At 32.9% G+C, this 16141-nt stretch overlaps 1 protein-coding gene across 2 annotated transcripts in view; it reads right to left on the bottom strand.

The window, feature by feature from the left end:
• LRRTM4 (leucine rich repeat transmembrane neuronal 4) overlaps nucleotides 1-16141 on the bottom strand; it is an 850087-nt gene that overhangs the window by 292798 nt on the left and 541148 nt on the right. The gene's annotated exons all lie outside the window — the stretch shown is intronic.

Below are 16141 nucleotides of genomic sequence, written 5' to 3'. Positions count from 1 at the left end.
CCAGTTCAGATAGAGTCTGAGAAAGCCAGTGAGAGGGTTTGACTAAGACCTGACTCAGTAGAGAAGTGGCCTCTGTGCTCAAAGCCCAGGCTCAGAGATGTACAGGTAGCTTGGGATAGTGTTCCCTTTACCCTGGGAGGATAGTTTGATGACAAATGTAAAAAAAAGAGGAAATATCAATAGAAAAGGAAAGAAAATAAGCAAGAAACAGAAAAGAATCTTGAAGAAAGATACAATGGTTCCAAAGAAGACCAAAACACCAACTCAGATGGCATAACGTCCACAGAGGAAATCTCAAAGAATGATATGAATTGGTCTTAAGCCCAAAGAAAATTCTCGGAAGTACTTAAAAAGACATTAAAAGGTAAATAAGAGAGGTTAAAGAAAATATGAGAAAAGAAATGAGAGACATGCAAGAGAGATTTAATAGCTTGGAAAAAGAAGGCAATTCCTTAAAAAATCTAACTCACGAAATGCAAAAGAAAATCCATTAAAGAAAACACCTTCAAAAATTAATAAAATGGAAATAGAGATATAAAAGCTAACCAAAGAAAATCACACATTCGAAGTGGAATCCTCATGGTTTATGAGGATAATGCATCCATGGAACATCAAGTCAAACAAACTAAAAAGAATGAAAAACTGGAAGAAAATAAAGAATACTTAATGGGAAAAACAGCTGATCTGAAAAATAAGACTCAGAAGAGACAATTTGAAAAGTATTCATTTACCTGAAGGACATGATCAAAAACAGGAGCCTGAATAGCATTTTCAATAGGAAAATGGCCCTGATACTCTAGAAACAGAAGGGGAAATAGTTGTTGAAATAATCCATTGATCACCTCAGGAAAGAACTTCCATGAGGAAAATCATAAGGAATAATTTTGCAAAAATCCATAACTACAATCTCAAGGAAAATACTCTACAATTTGTCCAAGAAAGGAATTCAAATACTAAGGAACAATAGTCAGGATTACCCAGGATCTGGCAGTTTCTATAATAAAGGATCAGTATTTCTGGACTACCATATTCAGGAAGGAAAAGAATCTGAGGTTACAGCTAAGAATTAACTACCAGCCAAACTGAGCATCATCTTTTAGGGGAGGCTATGGATATTCAATGAAGTAAGAGACTTTCAATAATTTCTATTGAATACACCAGAACTAAAAAAGAAAATTTAATCTTCAAACAAAAGACTCAACAAAATCATAGAAAGTTAGAGGGAAATGTATATATATATATATTAAAGTTTAAAATTTTTTACATCCCTAGATAGGAAAATGATATATGTTATTCTTGAAAACTGTATCTGTTACTGGGGCAGATGGAGAAGGCCATCACATGGAAGGAGTGTTTGGTTGAAAATGGACTCTCATGTGATAATATCAAAAAAAAAATAATGGATGGGAAAAGGCCTGTATTAGGACAAATCAGATCACATGAAGGTGTACAAAAGAATTATTGCAATGGGGGTAAAGAGAGTAAGGGAATGAGCATTGTCTAAAGCTTGATCTCATCAGTTTTGACTCAAAGAGGGAAAAACTTAATCACACAGTTAGGCTTAGAATTTTAGCTAACCCAATAAAGACACAGGAGGAGAAAGAGGGGAAAAGGGGAGAGGCTGCATAGAAGGCAGAACAGAAATATTAAAAGAAAGGGGAAAGAGAGAACAGGAATGGTGATAGTTGGATAGTAAGTGGGGCATGAAAAAAAAACACTATTAAGGACAGGGGGTAAAGAGGAAAAAAGTATATTAAGGAGAGAAAATTTGATAGAGGGATTCGAAGCTGGTAATCATAATTGTGAATGTGAATTGGATGAACTCTCCCATAAAATGGAAGTGAAGAGTGAATTTAAAAACAGAATCCTACAATATATTGTTTAGAAGAAACACATTTGACACAGAGAGACACAGAACAAATAAAGGTGTAAGTCTGGATCATAATTTATTATACTTCAGTTGCAATAAAAAAAGGAGTAACAATTCTCATGTCAGATAAAGCAAAAGCAATATATATATATAATTAAAATAGATGAGAAAGGAAAGTACATCTTGTTAAAGGGTGCTATAAACAATATAGTAGTAAATATTGTAGATATATAAGCACCAAGTGATAAAGCAAATAAATTTCTACAGAAGACATTAAGGCAGTTACAGGAAGTAAGAGTAAAAGTATATTATTTGAGAACTTCAACCTTCCCCTCTCAGAATCAGATAAATCCAACCACACAATAAACAAGAAAGAAAAAAGGGAGGTTAATAGGATGCTAGAAAACCTACATATGTTAAACATTTAAAGAAAATTAGATATAAATAGAATAGGGCCATGGAAAGATAGACTAAAAACCAATTGGATATTAAATAATCTAATTCTAAAGAATGAGTTGTTCAAACAACAAATCACAGAAACAGTCCATAATTTCATCCAAGAGAATGACAATAATGAGACAATCTAACAAAACCTATGGGATGCAGTCAAAGCAGTTCTTAGGGAAAATTTTATATCTCTAAATAGTTACATGAATAAAATGGAGAAAGAAGAACAATGAATTGGACATGCAACTAAGAAAGTTAGAAAAATAGCAAATTAAACCCCTGCAATCAAATAAAGAAATCAAAATTCTGAAACACAAAGAAGAGATTAATAAAATTGAAATTAAGAAAAGTATTGAGTCAATTAATAAAGTTAAGAGTTGCTTTTATGAAAAAACAAACAAGGAAATAAATAAACCTTTAGGCAATTTGATTACATAAAGATATGAAAAAAAATTACCAACATCAAAAATGAATACAGTGAACTTAATAGCAATGGAAAATAAATTGAAACAGTAAATAGGAGCAATTTTGCCCAACTGTATGTCAGCAAATCTGACAATCTAACTGAAATAATGAATATTTTTAAAATATAAATTTCCCAGATGAAAAGAAGAGGAAACAAATTACTTAAATAGTACCATTTTAGAAAAAAAAAAGATATTGAACAAGTTATCAATGAGCTCCCCGAGGAAAAAAATCTCCAGGGCTAGATGGATTTTCACATGAATTCTACCAAACATTTAAAGAACAATTAATTCTAATACTATGTACATTATATAGGTAAAGAAGGAGTACTGCCAAATTACTTAAATGACACAAATGTGGTACTAATAAATAAACCAGGAAGAGTGCAAAAAGAAAAAAAAAAGAAAATTAAAGTTCAATCTCCCTAATGAGTATCTATCTAAAAGCACCAGTAAACATTATTTGTAATAAAGAAAAGCTGGATGCATTCACAGTAAGATTAGGAGTGAAATGAGTATTCCCATTATCACCACTATTATTCAATATTGTTCTAGAAAGTTTGACTTTAATAATAAGAAAAGAAAAAAAGTAATTTGAAGAATTAGAATAGGCAATGAGAAGATAAAATTCAGTCTTTGCAGAGGATATTGTGATATACTTAGAGAATTTTAGAAAATCACTAAAAAACCTACTGAAAACAATAGCTTTAGTAAAATTTCAGGATATAAAATAAGCCCACATAAGTCATCAGCATTACCATGACTTGACAAAGCCCAGCAACACGAGATATAAAGAAAAAATTGGTATCTCTCTTCTTGAGAAATATATCTGTTACTGGGGCAGACAGAGGAAGGTATCACTATCAATTGTTTGTGGGTATGCTGAGCTAATATAATAAAAAATGACAATTCTGTCTAAATTGCACTCATTCAATGCCATACAAAACAAAAATTATTTACAGAGCTAGGAAAAAAATTATAGCAAAATTCATCTGGACAAACAAAAGATCTAGAATATTAAGGAAATTAATGAAAAATAATACAAAGGATGCTGGCTAAATACCAAACCAAAACCTATATCATAAAGCAGCAGTCATCAAAATCAATTGGATATGGGTTAAGAAACAATAGTGGATCAGTGGAATAGGTTAGATACATATGACATGATATTTAATGCCTATAGTAATCTATTATTTGATAACCCCCCACACTCCAGCTTCTGGATTTTACTATTTCATAAAAAGTGCTGAGAAAACTAGAAAATAAAATGTCAGAAACTCAGCATCTCATAGAACATAATAAAGTAACATCAAAATGAGTATTATATTTGGGCATAATGGGTGATAGTATAAGCAAATTAGGAGAGAAAGGGATAATTTACCTATCAGATCATTGGAAAAGGAGGAATTTATGACCAAAGAAGAACTAGAGAACATTAGGAAGGGCAAAATGGACAATTTTGATTCCATTAAATTAAAAAGATTTTGCAGAAACAAAACCAACAGAAACAAGATTTAAAAGAATACAAAGCTGAAGAAAATATTTTTTTCAATCAGTGTTTCTGATAAAGGTATCATTTCTAAAATATATAAAGAATTTATTTAAAAATATAACTCATTCTCCAATCGATAAAATGTCAAAGGATACTAATGAACAATTTTCAGATGATAAAATCAAAGCCATCTACATTCATGTGAAAAAATGCTCTAAACCATTATAAATTAGAGAAATCAAAATTAAAATGATTCTCACGCCTCTCAGATTGACTAGGATTACAGGAAAAGATAATGATAAATGCTAGAGGGCATTTGGGAAAATTGCAACACTAATCCATAGTTGGTAGAATTGTGAAATGATCCAACCATTCTGGAAAGCAATTTGGAACTCTTTGCAAAGGGTATGATGCAGGGGAAAGGATCCACATGTGCAAAAATGTTTGTAGCAGCTTTTTTTGGATTAACAAAGAATTGGAAAATTAGTAGATGACCATCAATGGGGGAATGGCTGAATAAATTTTGATATATGACGGTAATAGAATATTATAATTCTATAAAAATGATGAACAAGATAATTTTAGAAAGGCCTGTAAAGATTTACATGAATTGATGATGATAAACAAAACAAGTGGGATCAGGAATACATTGTACAGTAACAAAAAGAATGTGTGATGATCAACTATGAAAGACTTTGTTTTTCTCAGAGTTTTAGTAAGCCAAGTCAATCCCAATTGTTTTTAGATTAAAAAAAAAAATCAGTTACATCCAGAAAAAGAATTATGGAGATTGAATGCAAATCAACTTATGCTATCTATGGTCACTTCTTTTTCTGTATTTTTTTTCCTTTCCCATATTTTTTCCCTTTTGTTCTGATTTTTCTCTCCTGATATGATTCATAAAGTAATGTATATTTTAAAGATATAAATAAAAATTTTAAAAAAGAAAAAATATATATATATGATCCTCTGATATCCCATCTTCTGCTGTTCCTCTCTGTGATTAGAGCTAGTCAGAATTATCAGACTGAAGACATTTCTCCTCTTCCTCTACTTTACTCCCAGAAGCAATCAGTTCAGCTCCATCACCCAATATTTAGGCTGGCTGTCAAATTTCCTGAATCTGAGTGTTTTTTTTCTCCATTTCAGATTTATAATCCAGTGAATTTGGACAATATCATTAAAAGGTTGTATCTCTTCTGTGATTTTAATTTTTTGTGTTAGCTTTTGAAATCAACATAGCTATTGTCCAGAAGGAGAATCTTTTAGAAGTGTTATATTTTGTTTTAGAGATGCATAGTTAGAACTAATGCTCACATAATGATATTCCTAAAGTCATGGTCCAAACATATTACCATCCTAGTCAATAAACTCCAGAGGCTCCATGTATCCTCCAGTATCAATTACAAAAATCCTCTGTTTGGCATTCAAAATCCTTCATTATTTATACTCTCCAATCTTTCTAGTCTTCTTACTCTCCATTTCAATTCTCCTTAATTTTTCTGCCTTTTTTCTATGCGTTAAAACATCTCTATTTTCACATCTTCCCATTGACTTTCCTGATTTCCATTAAATCCCAATTAAAAGCATATCTTTTACATGAATCATTTTTCAATAACTCTCAGTCCTTAATTATTTTCTATTTCTCTTGTATATAGCTTTTTATGCAGATTCCCCTTGTTGTTGTTTCACTGTGAGTTCATTGTGCTCATGGTTTTATTTTTTTTCCTTCCCCTTGCCAGTACTTAGTAAAGTGTCTAGAACATAGCAGTCCCTTAATAAATGTTTATTGGCTAACAGAATGCTTTAATATATGGAAAGTCCTTTATAAGAATCAGTGAATTTAACAGTCATGAAAGGTAGATATTACAGATATTATTAACATCTCCATTTTGGCAATGAAGAAATATATTGTGTCAGAAGTCATAGACCTTTCCCATACAAAGGCATTAAATGGGTATCTCTTGAATCCTGGGACAATCTCAAAGTTGTAAAAAGCTTCAGAGCCCAATTTCTACTTTAACTAAAATTCATTTTGTATGAGAATGATAATATCTTATAGTTCACATGCCTTCTCTATCTTGAAGTCAGCGAAATTATTATTTATGTCAGTATTATATCCATTAAAAAAAAAAACAAAAACAAAAACAAAAACAAAGGCTTAATGGATGATGCAGTAGTTTGCCCAGAGTCTTAATAAGAAGCTGAAGTGTGATTTGAACTTGTTCTGAACTTCATTGCTTTAATCACTAAATCATGAAATTTCTCTCTATAATGTGTATATGCTTTTAAAAATATAAACAATAATCTACAGTTTCAGAAATAAAATACAATGGAATATCTAGGCATTATCATCTGGATTTTTCAGGAATTTGGGCTAATAAATATTCTAAGGTATCTTGTAATAGTATTCATTTAAATGAATATATACTTTTTTGTGTGAACTCAATTATAACATAAATAATACCAATTTAAAATTTGGAATATAGAATTAAACTTTATGAACTTCAGAGAAAATCTAAACTATTTACATGGTTTTATTTTTGATGACATGTAATTGAAACAATATTTAGTAACAACCTAATAAATTTATTATAGAAATATTAAACAAATATAAGGTCATATTAATCTACTGCTTTAGTGTTTCCAAAGTTCTTTATATTCATCAGGTAACAAGCATTTTTAGGTGTCTATTAGGTGCCATATAATATGCTAACTTTTTTTTTTCCTGAGGCAATTGAGGTTTATTGATTTCCCCAGAGTCACTCAACCAGGAAGCTTTAAATAGCTAGATTTGAACTCAGGTCTTGATGATTACAGGGCTGGTAACCCTGTAATCCACTACACTAACTAGCAGCCCCTGTGCAAACTTCTTTAGATACAAAGAAAAAGCAAAGTTAGAGCCTATCCTAAAGGAGTTTACATTCAAGTAGAGGAGACAATATATACATGCATCCATGCATGAAAATATGCCTATATACTTATAAAGGCTTATGTAGACTTTTCTACTTGAATGCATGTGCATTTGCACATGTATGTGTTCTTCTACTTATTCAATTTTTCCAAAGTCTAATGGATTGCCATTAAAAGCAGTCGATAAATTTTAATGTACCTTCCATCTATAATACTGACACCCCCAGTTATATTTTAAAAGACAGCCCTTAAAAGGGAATGTTCCTAAGAAGCTAGAGGAAAAAAATATATCCTACCAAAAATGAACAAATCATTTCAAATGTTCTCATTCTTATGTTTATGCTTCCCATGGAGGTTACAAAAATAACCTCATCTAAAATAGCCTCAACTTATGTTTTGTTTTTTTTTTTTTTTTCCTAACCAAGGCTCCTTTTCATATGAGTTCTTAGTAACACATCATTCAGAGACCATCTTTTAAAAAATATAAATTATTATTATACATAAAAAGGAATTTAAATGCCTGATTTTGATGGCCACTCATCAAAGTGAGGGAAAATTAAAAAAAAAAAAAGAACAAATCAAAACAAAACATTTTGCCAATTAAATGAATATTTATTTATTTTTGCTTATTTTTGTCACAAAGTTGGAAGAGAGTATACTCAGAAATATACATCTGTAAACTCATTGATGGAGAACAAGAATTAAGTGGTTTTTTTATTATTATCCTTATTCTTCTTATTATTATTATTATCCTTATTATCATAGAAAGGCAATAGGAAAAACAGTTGACACAACCACCACAGGGTACAATTCTAAATAGTAATGCTTCCTCCTTACTCAAGTTTCTCTCTCTCTTCAGCAGTAAGAACTTGTTTCATGACTCCTTGGTGATAGAAGTAATGATAACTCTCCCCATTGTATACATCAGTGTATTTCAGGATACAGAGAAATAAAATTACTAGTCAAGGATCACATGATTATTAGGCATGAGAGGAAGAGATTGAAATTAGGTCTTCCTAATTATAAGTATGGAATTCTATTTCAATAAATTCAATAGTTTTGTCATGCATAAACATTTTGCATGTTCTAGAAGATAGGCAGAAATTCTGTCTTCGGATTTTCAAAGTTATGGCACATTGTAAGTACCAAATTCATAAATTGTAGGGTAAAAAATAAAATAATATAAATAGAAAAAGGCAATTCATTAGTGATCTTATTCCTATCACACTTATCCCATCATTTGAGATTTTGTGATTAACACAAATATAAACCTCATCTACTCAAAAGCATACCCTCAATCCATCCATTATTTAGTAGAGTTTTTATTATTATTATTATTTAAGATTTATGTAAGGCCCAGACAAGCAATTTCTGTAGGATCCCACAGAGGTTGGAATTTAGAATGACATATGATAAATCTAATACTGGAATGGACCTCAGACATTACTTGTTTTAATACCTTCCTTTTACAGATAAGTCAATAGAGTTGAGACAGATTAAGCAACTGGTAAATTGCATAGGAAAAAAAAAATATTTGAACTAAGTTAATGTGATTCCAAACTCCTTACTCATCTTTAGAATCAAAGGTCAGATTTCAACTTGAGTATTTTTTTTTTTTTTGTCTGCAGGTGAAGTATACTAGCCATTAAGGACAAATGCAGTTTCCTTAAGCTTGTGATTTAAATTCTGAACAAGTAGGATTTACTTCCTGGTTTTTTTGTTTGTTTGTTTGTTTGTTTGTTTGTTTTTGACAAAATGCTAGCTCATCATTCTTCCTCTAAGGATGGGATTCCTCCACATGAAATCACCTGGAAGCCAAAACAAATGTGTTTTGGAAATGTACATAAGTTCCAGAATTATCTCAATATTTATTAATTAAAAAACAGAACATTTGAAATTTACCAGATTTGTGTTCCTGCTTGGTTTTGATTTCATGTTGCACTGTTGAGATTTTTATCATTATTTAAATCAAGGTGAGAATGATCTGCATACAGGTATACATATTCTGTATTTATGGGTATAGTCCAATGTTGAAAGGGATTTATTAGAGAGAGAAAATGATGCTTCAGAATCATTAATATTGTTACCTTAGTATTGTGCCTCACATATGGAAAATATTTAATTAATATGTTTTCTGTCATTCACTCATTTTTTTTTCTGGTTCTTTTAGATTCCTAGAAGAAAATGGAGAATTTGAGACCTTCACTAAGTTTAAAATATCACATTAAGATGACATGAGCCATAAGAAAAAAAAAAAAACACAGCATGGGTTTTCATTTTCAAAGAATGCTTTTAATTCAACATTGAATTTAGATAGATGGAGACAGTTATTGTGAACTAATTGCAAAGTAAACATTTTAAATGTATTTATTGAGCCCTAGCAGCAATGTGAGGTAAACTATTATCAGATTGTGTAATTAGACCAAAATTATGTAAGTGATAAATGCCTAATTAGTTTCCTATTTTTAATTTATTGATATTGTATCCATATTGCTTGTGTGCTTGTAAATAACATTTGCAAATGCCATTTTTACCCCTCTGGGTCCTGAAGTTGGTTTCATTAAAAAAACAGGCAGATCCAAGTTTCTTTCTCTTCATAGATATGAATTTTTCAATACATCAGTGACTCAAGAATAGAATGGAGATTTAGGTATTGTTCTACCATTTTCCCAGTATGAACTAGTATACTGGTGATCCAATTCTCAGCACATAGACTGTCCTCAGAAAGTGGAATTGGATTGTTTTTAGGACAATACCTAAAGTCTTTGAAGATTGAGAGAACTTATCAGAATAATTCAGAGGCAAAGATATCCCTTGCATTAAAATATATATTCACTGGTTTTTCTTGCTCTCTTTAAGTCCCAGTTCAAATCCTATCTGCTATACAAAACTTATTTTCATTATCTTTTAATTTGAGAGCCTTTTCTCTCATCATCATATATATCTGCTAGTTGTCTTCCCTATTAAATTATGGGTTCCTTTAGGGAATGGACTGGGGTGTGTGTGTGTGTGTGTGTGTGTGTGTGTGTGTGTGTGTGTGAAACCCTGAGATTCGGTTCAGCCCAGTGTCTTACACAAAGCTGTGTCTGTTGTTGTTTAGTCATTTTCAGTCATGTCCTACTCTTCATGACAACCTTTGGGGTTTTCCTTTCACAGATTTTGCAATGGTTTGACATTTCTTCCTCTAGCTCATTATCCAGATAAAGAAGCTGAGGCAAAAAAGTATGGTAACATTCCCAGGATCAGTACAGTTTTCTAAGTGTCTGAGATTTGATTTGAATTCAGACACTCCTAAATTGAAGGGCATCCTGGGCCATCTACATTTGTCTTGATCTCTATCTTGCCACTGAACGCAGATGGCTTTGGAGGGGAAAGTGAGGCAGGTGACTTTGTCCAGCCCTCTCTCCCTTAAGTCAAATTCACTTATTTGTCATGGTGCTCTTCAAGAACAAAGGACAAATAACAATCTCTATGCAGGATGCTGTCTACTGCTCCACCTAGCTGCCCGTGCACATAGCCAGCACTTAATAAATGTATATTGTCTGGTGCTTCAGAGGCCAGCCCTCCATGCATTTTATAAGGCTGCCTCTCAAGAACTCATGAACTGATTTTAAATTAGTACAATCTACCATATTGATATGAATTATATTCTTTCATGGTGATTTTGAAATGTGATACCAGAACTACTGTCAATCTTTGTTTACAATTATTATGTAATTAAGTTCAAGCGATAAGAAAACAACATTGCAACAACAACACACATACACACGTATAATGTTTAAAAGTCTGAAATGAACTTTATGAATATTAACTCATTTTATCCTCACAGCTACTCATAGAGGGAGTTTTTTTCTTTATTTCTTTCTTCATTTTCCTCACATGACTTAGCTTATAAAATGAGTTTTGTTTCTTTATATTCTTCATTATTATCCATCAAAATCAACATATAAATTTGCCTTATAAAGGAACTTGATTGAACCCGGTGATTTAAGTCAGAGGTAATAGATGAGAGAAAGTTTTAGAAAAGAGATAACGAGGCTTGATGTCAGGAAAAAACAAATGAATGAATTGATTATCATTTAGAGCTTTCACCCAATGGAGTGTGGTTTACCTTTTCCTTCCCACTGAGGAGTTGGTTACTCTTCTCTTTGCTCATTCAGATTCATAAGATCAGAGATTTCCATCTGGAAGAGACCTCAGAGATTCCCTAATATAATGCCTTCACTTCAAAAATGAGAAAACAGAGGCTCAGGGAGTCCATGTGATTTGCTAGTGGTTATACAGTTTATAAGTAGCCGAGTTGGGATTTGAACTCAGGTGCTCAGATGCCAAATCCAATTCCATAACCCCACATTGCATCTCCTTTCAGTGGCAATCTATGGTCCTCACTGCATCTTTATCATTTCAACCCAGTAGCATCTCACTCATCGAAAGATGCTTTCATTCCATTTTTGATGAGTTAGGGTTCTTCCCTGGTGATTATAGCTGTAAATGCAAAAACACCATAACAAACCTTTATGTGCTTTTGTGAATTGGGGCAACAGAATTTGTTCAATTCCAAAAACTAATTCTATGTTGTTGTTATGATTTTAAATTTTCTTTACAAGTTCCATAATCTACCTTCAACAAACTGCCAAAGGGAGGCCACACTTTAATCACCAAAGTGCATTAAAAATTCAGCCCTTGAAGTCTGCCTAATAGATTGCTATTTCCCATGCACTGTCAGGCACAGATTAGCTATTAAAAATTCACTTGTCCATAGGCATGTTAAATCTACCTGAAATTAGGTTTCTCTCTCTCTTCTTTCTCTCTCCTTCCTCTCTCTCTCTTACCTCCCTCCTCTCTCCCTCCTCTCTCTTTTCTCTCCCTCCTTTCTACCCTCTCCCTCTCTCCCTCCCTTCCTCTCTCCCTTCCTCTCTCTCTCTCTCCCCCTTCCCTCTCACCTCCCTCTCCCCTCTTCTTCTCTCTCTCCCTTTCTTTCTGTCTCTGTCTCTCTCCCTCTTCCCCTTCACCCCTCTCTCCCTTCCTCTCCTCTCCTTCTCTGTCTCTTTTTCTCTCTCCACCTCTCAATCTCTCTTTCTCAATATCTTCCTTTCTCTCCATTAGAGCCAATTAAAATCTGATATTCTGTCTTTTATGACATGAACAAATAGAAATTATTGCTGATTTCTATGGAAAACCATTTGTCAGCCATGTTTATGCCCCACCCCAATGATATCTTGAAATATATGGAATAGTACAAATATAAGATTCTTGACAATCAATTTTTGATAAAAGGACATAAAGAATGTCAATTCTGATTTTTCTCAATTTGCAAAGTATAAAGTTCAGTACACCTTATTTTTTTTCTTTGTTTATTTGTCTTATGCCAAAGACCTTGGGAAATATCACACATCTGAATGAACCTTGTTAAGATACCTCAGTTGTGACATGTTCACATTCTTTTGCCCTCTTTTTCCTTTAACATAGCTAAACAGTTACAGAGGATAACAGTATTACAAAATTAGAACTGAAAGAGGCTTTATAAGTTATTTCATTATATCATCTCATTTTACAGATGAGGAAACTGAGATCCATTGAGATTGAAGTCCTTTCCCAGGGTCACACAGAGCACAAGTGACAAAGCCAAGATTAGAAGTCAGGGTTTCTTCTTTGAAAATGACTGTGTTTCATTATATACTGTTCTGTCATAGCAACATGTCTCCCACAATGTCATAAGGCCAGATTAGCTTCTCATCACCATTCACCTATATGATTAATTAGGTTACTAATTAATCACATAATCATTTCACTGCCATTTATTTAATTTCTCTTATAAGTAATCCCTCACAGACTTTCTAATATCTTCCTATGGTACTCTTGACTGCATGCTTCCCCAGCTCAAAATGCTCTCCAAAGAGTCTATAATTCAACAGAAACATACTAGCTACGATGAAAGTCCTCTAGTTGCCCCTACACTAACTTTCCAGACTTATTCATACAGCATCATTTCAAACATTCTGATTTCCAGCCCCAAAAGCTGCTGCCTTACCTTGGCATGCTGTGTCAGGTCCATGATAGGATACTGCACACTTTCAATGCACAGAATATGTTCCTTCTTTTTTTTATATTAAAATCTTTTGAATGCTTCAAGTCTCAGCTGTTATTTTCTTAATTTATATATATATATATGTATATATATATATGTGTGTGTGTGTGTGTGTATATATATATATAAATATATATATATATATATATATATATAATCTTTTATCTAGTGCTTACTCATACTGGGTATCCTATCTCCTGCCCCTTATAATTCACATAGACATTCAAAAATGGATTCAGAAGATCACAGGACCATAATTGAGAAGCTGGTCAGTATCCCTTAATTTTGATATCCTAACTCTATTTGTGTAAAACCAGAGCCATTGGGAAGCTAAGTGACTCATGGAATTTCATATAGGAAGCAAATAGCAAAAGCAAACTTTGCACCTAAGTCTTCTGACTCAAGCATGAGAGAGAGAGAGAGAGAGAAAGAGAGAGAGAGAGAGAGAGAGAGAGAGAGAGAGAGAGAGAGAGAGAGAGAGAGAGAAGAAAAAAAGAAGAGAAGAGAGAAGATAAAAAGACAGGAGAGGAGAAAAGAGGAGAGGAGAGAAGAGACAGAGAAAGGCAGAGATAAAGAAAAAAACAGAGAGAGAGAGAGAGAGAGAGAGAGAGAGAAGAGACAGACAGAAAGAGAGAGACAGAAACACAGAGGCAAAGACTGAGAAACAGAAAAAGCAAGAGGGAGTGATAGAGAGCTTGCAGTTATAAAGTGTGATAATGATGTCCAATTCGTGGGACCATTGGTAGCTACGTAATAGCCAAAACCCCGTGAAGAAGGGTCTCAGTGTAATGGATAGATTTGATTTGAAGTTATTCCAGAATGACAGAGAAGAGTATTATAGGATGATCAGGCATTGGGTGGCTGTTCCTTTATATCACAGGAAAGATCATAATCAGCTATGAGATCACCTGGCTTTGAAAGCATGAAATAAACAACAAACACACATATAGAGCTGATTATTTCATTGATATATGGAAATGTTTATTGGGAGGTGATATGTGAAAAGAAAATCAGTTACCTAAGATGCTTAGATTACTTCAAGTATTTGTCAGAGGAAGGTTTTGAACCCAGTTCTTCCTGCCTCTCCTCTAATACATTATACTACTTTGCCTTTTGCCTGGAGAATAGTCCCCTAATGAGGGTTAAGGGAATGACATAGCAATACTGGGAGCAGAGAACCTTCAACGTCTATTGCTTAATAAGCTAGGACAATAAAAGCGGAAGAGTTTGAGAATATAAGATAGCATTATATAGAATATTGCGTGTGTGTTTGTGTGTGTGTGTGTGTGTGTGAGATTCATCTTCCAGAGTTCAAAGCTGATCTCAGACACTAACTAGATCTCTTACTACTAACTTACTAGAAACATAACCCAATTTGATTCAGTCCCTTCAGTTGTAAAATAAACTAGAGAAAGAAATGGCAAACCACTCCATATCTTTGTCAAGAAGACCCCAAATAGGTTATGAAGATTTGAAAACAAGTATAAATAACCAAAAAACAAAATATATTAGTATAGATACACATTTATGGAAAAAGTTCATTTTAATCCTTGTTTAAATGTATTAATACTTACTTTTGTTTATTTAAAACAAGACATATTTTACATTGAATACCTAAAAAATTGTGTGTACATTCTATGCTTAATCAATTACTATTTAGTATGAAAACTTTTAGATCCTCTTTTTAAAAAAATCATTGTGTGTGTGTCCTGTTTCCTGCTCTGTGACTTTCCAAATCAACATGAGGAAGTTAACAATTATTGACCAAGGCTTCTGTGGGACCTCCATTGACATATTTGAATTTATATGTAAAGCTGGGCTTTAAAACAATCATACAATAGATTCCTAGAGTTATGTCTCCATGAATTAGACTAAATCTGATGCTGGTGGTATTAAGTCTGATTTCAAGGAAAATGTTTATAGAAAAAAGGATGACAGACTTTGACCAAAACAAACCTTGGTTCTTGAAAATAAAAATTATGAATAAGGAATGAAAATCACAAAAGGTGTTCAGCATAATAATATGAATTTCCTGAAATGTCGGGTAATGTTGAAAGACCTTTTGAGTGCAATAATCACTTCAGAATGAATGAATAAACATGAGATGGCGATGCATTTTAAATTAATGGCATGATTCCATAAAGGAGCAATCAAGGGTTTTCAAGGAAAAATAAAATAAAACTCATTCTCTCTTAAAAAGACATACTGATTTTAATGTTGAAAAAAATCTAAGAAAGTTTTGCATTTTTAAAAAGCTCTACCTTATCTGTTGGTCCTAAGAAGCTGTCTATTACTGGAAAACAGGCCGGTACTGGAGACTCCGGAGAGGATTTAGAGACAGGAGAAGCTGGGATCAAGCCTGACTTCTCTTACTTACTCTGTGCATAGCCCTGGGTAATCTCTGGGACCAGGGCTTTCCAAAAATGTAAAATTTGAGAGTTGAAAACTCTCCATTTCCAAAGCTAAAGTTCAAGTGCTTGTTTAGTTGTTGCCTCCTATCCCCACAGTTCAATGTGGTGCCTGATATTAAAATTATAGACAGTTGGCAAATGTTGGCAAAATTGAAATATATTCTAGAGATGCTATGGGAATGAGCGACTTTGATTGTGGGAATCAAAGGCTTGACTTTAAGGTCTCCAAAAAGAAGACAAGCATACAAACATGGGCATAAACATAAACATAACTATAAATATGCAAATTAGTATTTATTGATTTAAGTACGATAATTCCTTTTTCACTTTAAGACATGTATGGTTCCGGGCAGCTAGTTGGTGTAATGGATAAAGCATCAGCCCTGAAGTCAAGAGGACCTGAGTTCAAATCTGGTCTCAGACACAACACTTCCTAGCTGTGTGTCCCTGGGCAAG

Source organism: Antechinus flavipes, chromosome 2, assembly GCF_016432865.1.
Source record: "Antechinus flavipes isolate AdamAnt ecotype Samford, QLD, Australia chromosome 2, AdamAnt_v2, whole genome shotgun sequence".
Classification (NCBI taxonomy): Eukaryota; Metazoa; Chordata; class Mammalia; order Dasyuromorphia; family Dasyuridae; genus Antechinus; species Antechinus flavipes.
The sequence above is the reverse complement of the archived record's forward strand: the minus strand, read 5'-3'. Positions and strand labels throughout refer to the sequence as shown.